We start from the raw sequence: 8,288 nt of genomic DNA on the forward strand, positions 1-8,288 counted from the left end.
ATATTATATAAAAAGCCTGTAAAAATGGATCCTGAAAAGACTATAACTTAGTTGAAAAATTGGGAAGGTTAGAACAATCCTAAAATTTGTATGGAACAACAAAAGACCCCAAAGAACCAAAGCAATCTTGAAAAAGAAAAACAAAGCTGGAAGCATCACAGTTTCAGACTTCAAGCATTATTACAAAGCTATAGTGAAAGACAGCATAAAACAGACACGTGGATCAATGGAGCAGAATAGAAAACCAAGAAATGAACCCACGACTATATGATCAATAAATCTTCAACAAAGCAGGAAATATATCTAATGGAAATAAGACAGTCACTTCAACAAATGGTATTCAGAAAACTGGATAGCTATCAAGGCAGTTCAGAATGTGAACCAAGCTTGGTAACATGTAAAGACTGAGCAGCTAGGTGGGAGAAGTTCTACAATTATAATATGTGTCAAGGAGGGGGCCAGCCTCAAAGAGATTGACCCTTTCTTACACAATTCCTTCTAATGTTCTTACTTTTGTGTTGAAACATTTCACAGATTTCATAGGTGTTTAGCATATGAAATTTCCTAAATCTCTTGACAAAAACAGGTCTTAGATGAATAGAGAACTGCTTATGTTCTATATGTCACCCTGGACATTAACTCTATAAGTGGTATAAAATGGATGATGCCAAGGAACCAACCAGTGATATTAGCTCCAACCTGAATCAACAAATCTATGTCCTTTTTTATATCAGGAGAAGCTAACTGGAAAGAGACAATCTACACAAAGGGACCACAAAGATTGTGGGTTAGCGACCAAAGATGTGAATTTTTTCCAGAAGGTGCCAAACACAAAATCCTGTACCAATTTCTTTTTTCTTTTTTTTTTTTTTTAAAGATTTTATTTATTTATTCGACAGAGATAGAGACAGCCAGCGAGAGAGGGAACACAAGCAGGGGGAGTGGGAGAGGAAGAAGCAGGCTCATAGCGGAGGAGCTTGATGTGGGGCTCGATCCCACAACACCGGGACCACGCCCTGAGCCGAAGGCAGACGCTTAACCACTGTGCCACCCAGGCGCCCCCCGTACCAATTTCTTAAGCTGCAAGAGTGACATTCCACTTCAACTCAAAGCAATGTGGATCCTTTGAACTGCCAAGAAGAATGTCATATTGCTGCTCTCTCTACTCCTTTGTAGAGATCCAAGTTTACATCTGGTTTCAGTTTACCTTTGCTGATGAACTTCCTTTAACATTGTATAGTGACGCCTAATAATAATGAATGCTCTCAGCTTTTGCTCATCTGTAAAAATCTTAGAACGTGAACTGACTTTTTGGCCATTACTCCTTCAAATACTTTTTTCTGTTTCCGTTCCCTTCTGTGATTCCTTATCACATGTATGTTGCATCTCTTGATATTGTCCCACAGGTCACTGAGGCTCTGTTCTTTAGCCTTTTTCCTCTCTGTACTTTATTTTGGAAAGTTTTTACTGCACTGATCTTGATTCTGTAGCATCTAATTGTTAAGTCAATCCAGTGAACTCTTCATTTCAGATATTATACTTTTCAACTTTTAGAAATCTATGTTCTTCTTCAGTTCAGATTTTCCTTTAAATTCGTAACATACTATAATTGTTTTAAAACTCGCGCTTGCTAATTCCTAATTAGCAATCTAATCTTGGCATTTCTAGGTCTGTTCCTTCTGACTGATTTCTTAGTCATATTTTCCTGCTTCTTTATATATCTAGTAATTTTTTTATTGCTTGAATATTATGAATGTTCTTCAGTCCTGGCTTTTGTTGTTTTCCTTTAAAGAGTGTTGGACTTTGCTTTGGGAGACAGTTAAGTGACTTATGAACTAAACTAATTCTTTCAAGCTTTTTTTTAAAGCTTTTTTGGGGGTAAGACTAGTCTTTAGACCTATGTTAGCCCTAATACTAAAGAGTGGCTCAACTTGGGGTGCCTGGGTGGTGCAGTCATTAATCGTCTGCCTTCGGCTCAGGGCGTGATCCCAGCATTCTGGGATCGAGCCCTGCATCAGGCTCCTCTGCTGGGAGCCTGCCTCTTCCTCTCCCACTCCCCCTGCTTGTGTTCCCTCTGTGTCAAATAAATAAATAAAATCTCAAAAAAAAAAAAAAGAAGAGTGGCTCAACTGAATGCCCTGAGTTGGACACTCCATTCTGGCTGGTTAGAGCTTAAACATACCTGAATCCTGCCTTAGCCCTGGGAATTGCTCAGTTTGTAACTCCCAGTATTTCCTTGCCCAGCACTGTAGATTTTCACAGCACACTACATACTACACATGTACAACACAGAATTCAGAAAGATACTCAAAATAAATTACTATGCAGATTTCTGGAAATCTTTCTCTAGACAGTTGCTTCTTCTCTTGTATTCTGGCCTACAAATTCCAGCCATGTCAGTCTCCCTGACTTTTGACCTCTTTCCTAAAGAGACTCCAGACTCTGTTGTGTCCCTCACTACAGTACTAATTCTTTAACAGTAGGATAACCCGGCTTAACTGAAACTCTAAACTCTTTCTCCCCTATTGTGGCAGCAGCTGAAATCTCTATTCATTTTTCTTAGCCTTAGCAGGGCTTTCTAGAATTTTCCCTCTGCATACAGATTTAGGATCAACCAGAGATTTGGGCAATTTACATATAGAAGTTGGGTTCCTGCTCTATGGCTCTCTCCAGGATGTCCCTCATCAATTTCAAGCTGTTATGATTACCTGGAGTTTCTATTCAGTTTTATCCATGTTATGTGGCACTTATTAGGGCTTCGTCACATGCAAATAGCCATAAAAATTGGAAACTCACCCAGTGATATTCCCCTCTCCCAAGTGTGAACACTTTTTCTGTTTCTGCTTTTACTCTCCAATGCCTTTGTACAGTGTTATTTCTATTTGTACAGAGTTTATAATTTTTATCTCTAAAGGGAAGTAGTTTAAGTCTGATACGAGTTTTACATAAATGATTTTAATCAGAATTTATATTGATGATGATCAAGTATGCAAGGACCTTAGGGATTTAAAATTTAAGTATTTTTTCTAAGACTGAAGTAAAATGGTGTACTATACATAAGAATCATATTCCTGAAAGTCAGGGACTAGAAGAAGGATACTTAAAGAAAAATAAGCAATTCAAGAATATGTAACACTCGTAATACACTTCCACTGTATTTAGATTGTTATCAAATACAAGGGAACAACTGTGAGATGCTTGGTAATACTTGGAAATGAAGGAAACAAGATTACTTAATGCAGGTTGAATTATAAAGTCAATGCATCAGACTTGAACAAAGCATAGGTCTTTTAAACAATGGAGACTGACTGAATATTCATTAACATATCTAAAGAAAGAGCCTGTCAATCTGAGGAGTTGTTGGTCAACAAAGGAAAGGTAAGGCACAAAGAGGAATATTAGTAGTACCCTTCTAAACACTGTCCAATAGAAAGTTGTGGCCAGACTTCAAGTATTACAATTACAGTCGTAGGCAAGATTATTACCCTTGTGGAAGTGAATGCATCAGACTAGTTGGAAATATAAAATCAAATTATATAATTTTTGTTTCTACTCTATGCTCACTAAATGTTCTAATTATAAACTTGACCTCCACGTATGTTAGTCTACAGAGAAAAAGAATACCTGGCCCCCTTTAACTCTAGTCTGTGTCACTCATACTTATTATAAGTTAATACATTCGAATGCTTGTTTTAGACATTAGTCTTTGTAAATCTAGTCAATATGTGTCTGCTTATGAGAAATGAGACCCCCTCACAATGTGCTTAATTACACTGACTATGGAAGCTGAAGGGAGACCTCCAGATGTAATACCATGATCGCACAGTACTCTGTGAGGCTATTTATTTCCTAGATATATTAACTTCACCGAGTATTCAAATCTTTTAATTTTTAGCTACAAGAGTTTGAAATGAAAATCTTCACATTATTAAAAAACTTAGCTTTGTTTTTTAATAGATCATGCATGCTTAACTACATAAGACACAGTAAATAGAGAGACACTGCTGATAAAAGAGAACATTACTGGAAGGTCAGGAAATCAGAGATAGTCCCTGACACAAAATCTCCCTTAGATATAGCAGAGAAGAGATTCACTCACCAAACTGGGAAAAAGTGTTAATATCCTATTTATAATCATTGATTTTTACACTGACTAGTTAATTGCTAAGATCATTTATATACATAATGACAGTACTAGATCTCAATATTATATTTACTATTACTACATCTACTTGTACCGTCTTGGCAGAAATCAGACAAAATGGTTGTATCAGAATGTCAAAATAAACAGGTCCTAGATTAAACCTCAGATATTCAGTGAAATGTGTAATGGGAACTGCATCATAAAGATCTATAAATATCGGTATTAAATATTTCTTCTTGATGGCCAGGATTAGTTCTATATTTGGAATTTCCATCTAACACATTTTGGTTGAGATACTTTCTAAAAAAGAATGAGGCAGGTGTAAAACAAGTATTTTAAGGGCTTCTTCTCATGGCCCTCCCCCCATTTGAATCCTTTTCCCCTCTAATACTCTATTAGACTAAGAAATTTTGAGTTTTTTGGAAAAGGTTAATTGGTTACAAACTTAATGAGAGAAGGAAAACATGTAAGCTAAAAACAGGCAGCTGCTCTGCTGGGCCTGAGGGGCAGGAGGCTGAAGGTGGTGTGTCAGCCAGAGGGGGCTGTGGAGTTGCCCTGCACTCTGAGGAAGCCGGTTGGCTGAGATGGAGTGAGGCTTTTCTCTGATGCCAATGCCTTTGGAACTCTCCCAGGAGACCTCACAAGTCATGTTCAGCCCTCCTTTTCCTGTTCCTCCTCTTCAGCTCTGCCACAAGTGGCTGCCAGGATCCCACCAGGCATGGCAGACTGGGCCAGCACCCTGCATGTGGGACAATATCCTCAGCCACAGTGGCCTGCAAGAAGAGATGAGGGGGAGCCCACAGTTGGAGCTATAAAGGTGTCCCCCAGTGACAAGTACAGCAGAACACTGGTCACTGTTTCATGCACTCACATTGCAAAGACTGTGAGTCTGGTATAATTTGGTGTCCTGAGATTCTTTCTTATTGGCAAGGAGGTAGAAAATACTCTTGGAAAGAAAACTAAGGAAGCTAGAGCTTATTGTTACATGGTTATCAGCTCTATTAACAATATGGACACTTTTCTCACCATTTTTATCAGTGGGCTGATAAGTTCTTAATCTGAATTTCAAAAAATGTTAATTGGCAAAAGGTTAGGATGTGAACATCATAAAACTATCTGACTCTGAAAGCTGAACACACAAGGTTGCAAGATGAATACATAAAGTCATAAAATGAACTCATGCAACTGTTAAACGAAAAGCAAACTTACAAAGGAAAATTTCAGCTGCTGCTTGAAGAGTAAGAGAGAAATCAGTAGAGAAAACTAAAGACTTAGAAGAAATGAAACTTCAAGTATTAACTCCATAAAAGTTGGAATTGTTACAAGCCCAAATACAATAAGAATTAGAAACTTTAATGACAGAGCACTTTAGGAATCTGGGTGAAGTAGTGAACAAGTATAGAACTGAATGTAATAACCCTTGCTATGAACATACGTTTCTCAAATCAGAATTTGAACACTAGAAAGAATTTGCACATATTTTAGAAGAAAAAATATGAATCAGAGATTGCAAGACTGGAGAAAGATAAAGAAGAACTAATATAAGCAACTGCTTAGTGTTGATACACAAGAGACAGAAAATGAATGGGGAGCAACTTGTTCAAGAAAAAGTCCACTTGTGGGGCACCTGGGTGGCACAGCGGTTAAGCGTCTGCCTTCGGCTCAGGGCATGATTCCGGTGTTATGGGATCAAGCCCCACATCAGGCTCCTCCGCTGTGAGCCAGCTTCTTCCTCTCCCACTCCCCTGCTTGTGTTCCCTCTCTGGCTGGCTGTCTCTATCTCTGTCTAATTAATAAATAAAATCTTAAAAAAAAAAAAGAAAAAAAAAAAGAAAAAGTCCACTTGTAGGACGCCTGGATGGCTCAGTCATTAAGGGTCTGCCTTCAGCTCAGGGCGTGAGCCCGGCGTTATGGGATCGAGCCCCACATCAGGCTCCTCTGCTGGAAGCCTGCTTCTTCCTCTCCCACTCCCCCTGCTTATGTTCCCTCTCTCACTGGCTGTCTCTTGCGCTGTCAAATAAATAAATAAAATCTTTAAAAAAAAGAAGAAGAAAAAAAGAAAAAGTCCACTTGTGTTAGAAATTAAAAGGTTTAGAAGAAGTAGCAGAATTAAGGGCTGAAAAAGAGAATTCTGATGCTCAGGTAAGAAAATGTCCAAAGAATTCAGGCATGGCAGTTGGCTGAGATGCAGGCTACAGTCAGATCTCTTGAGGCTGAAAATCAGTCAGCTAAACTCTTGGAAAAAGAGTTACAATCAAGCAATGAACAAAACACTGTGTTAATCAGTAAACTACGTAGAGCCAAACAGGAAATAAATACAATGAGCAGTAAAGTACAAGAACTTAAACATTCAAACAAATTTGAAATAACAGACATCAAACTGAAAGCATCAAGACCTAAGAGTGAGCTAGAAAGAGAAAGGAGTAAGATTCAAAGTGAACTAAATGGAATACAGTCAGACAATTAAATTCTCAATTCAGGCTTTGAACACCACAAAGTGCTCCTGGTAGAAAAGGATCATGAATGAATATATTAAGTTCAACTGCCAAGGAAGAAGGTTATCAAAAATCTGTGGTATTATAAGATAAAAAGCTGAACCTGGAAACAGATTAGTGGATTCAGAGAAAATGAAAATGGAACATGATGTATGAAGGCGATCTGAAAAGGCTGAGTGTGAAGAGAAATTGCGGGCTTCACAGATGGCAGAAGAGCCAGCCAGAAGGGAACTTCAAAGTATTAGGTTAAAACTTCAACAACAAATTATGAATATTGAAAATGCAGAGAAAGAAAAAAATGAAAATTCTGACCTGAAACAGCAAATCTAGTAGTCTGAAGATCCAAGTGACCTTGCTTGCATAGTCAGAGAATGAGTTGCTGAATTCAAACAAAATACTGAAGGAAATGATGGCGAGGTTTAAAACAGGATGCTGAAATTCAAGAAGCTACGCTGAAAAACCACAACTAGAAGTTGAAAAGTCATTGGAAGAGAAATGATACAATGATTGGAAGCAAAGCATGAGCTTCAGGAATGTATCACTGACAGAGTAGAAAAGTATAATCACGCTAAAGAAAAACTGCAATGAGCTGCAACTGCCCAGAAAAAAAAAGGAAATCTCTTCATGGAAACAAACTGAAGTGACTGCAAGAGAAAGTAGAAGTCTTAGAGACAAAGAGAGAAGAATTAGAAACAGAAAATCAATGTTAAATAGACAAAATGTTCTATCTGAAGAATATACAAAGCTTCCTAAAAACTAAAGGATATACAAAGAAGACATCATGAAAATGGAAGTTTGATTTTGGGTCCTAAGGTATCACCAACAGCATCCATTAATCCTGTTAGCTTTCAGTCATCATCCATGGTTCCAGGCATGGACTTTTCCTTTTCTCCTCATATGCTGGAGAAACAGCATCAAAGGGAACTCTACTTCACAAAACACTAGAAGAACTTGAAACAAAGAAAACAACTGATTTTTGAAACTCCTGGAAAATGATGTTCTTGGAGAAAAGGCAATCAAAAGGGATGAGATCAGTGTGACTCAATCGAGCTTGAAGTTTTAATGTATGTGGCACTTAGATACTTTATTACTGTTTGCCAGAACATTTGAATGTGCCTCAAGAAGAGGTACAAGCTATAGGCTATATTACATCATTGTCAGGTTTTAGGATTATACTGACAAATGAAGCATTAAAAGAGCTCCAGGGAGGGGAATCTGGGAGTCTTTTTAACTCCATTAAGCCTCTGGCTCTTGATTTCAGCTCAGGTCTTGATCTCAGGGTTGTGAGATCAAGCTCGCCCTGGGGCTCTGCACCACCTCAGGCTCCACACAGTGATTGTCCCTCTGCCTCTGTTCCTCACCTCCGCCACTGTTCTCTTTCTCTCTCTCTCAAATAAATAAAATCTTCTTTTAAAACTTTTAAAAACAGCTCCAGAGATATTAGAATATTGACAACCCTTTAAGAATGTTAAAAAAAGGGGCGCCTGAGTGGCACAGCGGTTCAGCGTCTGCCTTCGGCTCAGGGCGTGATCCTGGCGTTGTGGGATCGAGCCCCACATCAGGCTCCTCTGCTATGAGCCTCTTCTTCCTCTCCCACTCCCCCTGCTTGTGTTCCCTCTCTCGCTGGCTGTCTCTATCTCTGTCGAATA

The 8,288-nt window shown here is 38.5% G+C and overlaps 1 pseudogene; it reads left to right on the plus strand.

The window, feature by feature from the left end:
- The first annotated feature begins 5,129 nt into the window (after positions 1 to 5,129).
- Positions 5,130 to 7,584, plus strand: LOC100472536 (annotated as a pseudogene).
- The last annotated feature ends 704 nt before the right edge of the window (positions 7,585 to 8,288 follow it).

Source organism: Ailuropoda melanoleuca, chromosome 9 (genome assembly GCF_002007445.2).
Source record: "Ailuropoda melanoleuca isolate Jingjing chromosome 9, ASM200744v2, whole genome shotgun sequence".
NCBI lineage: Eukaryota > Metazoa > Chordata > Mammalia > Carnivora > Ursidae > Ailuropoda > Ailuropoda melanoleuca.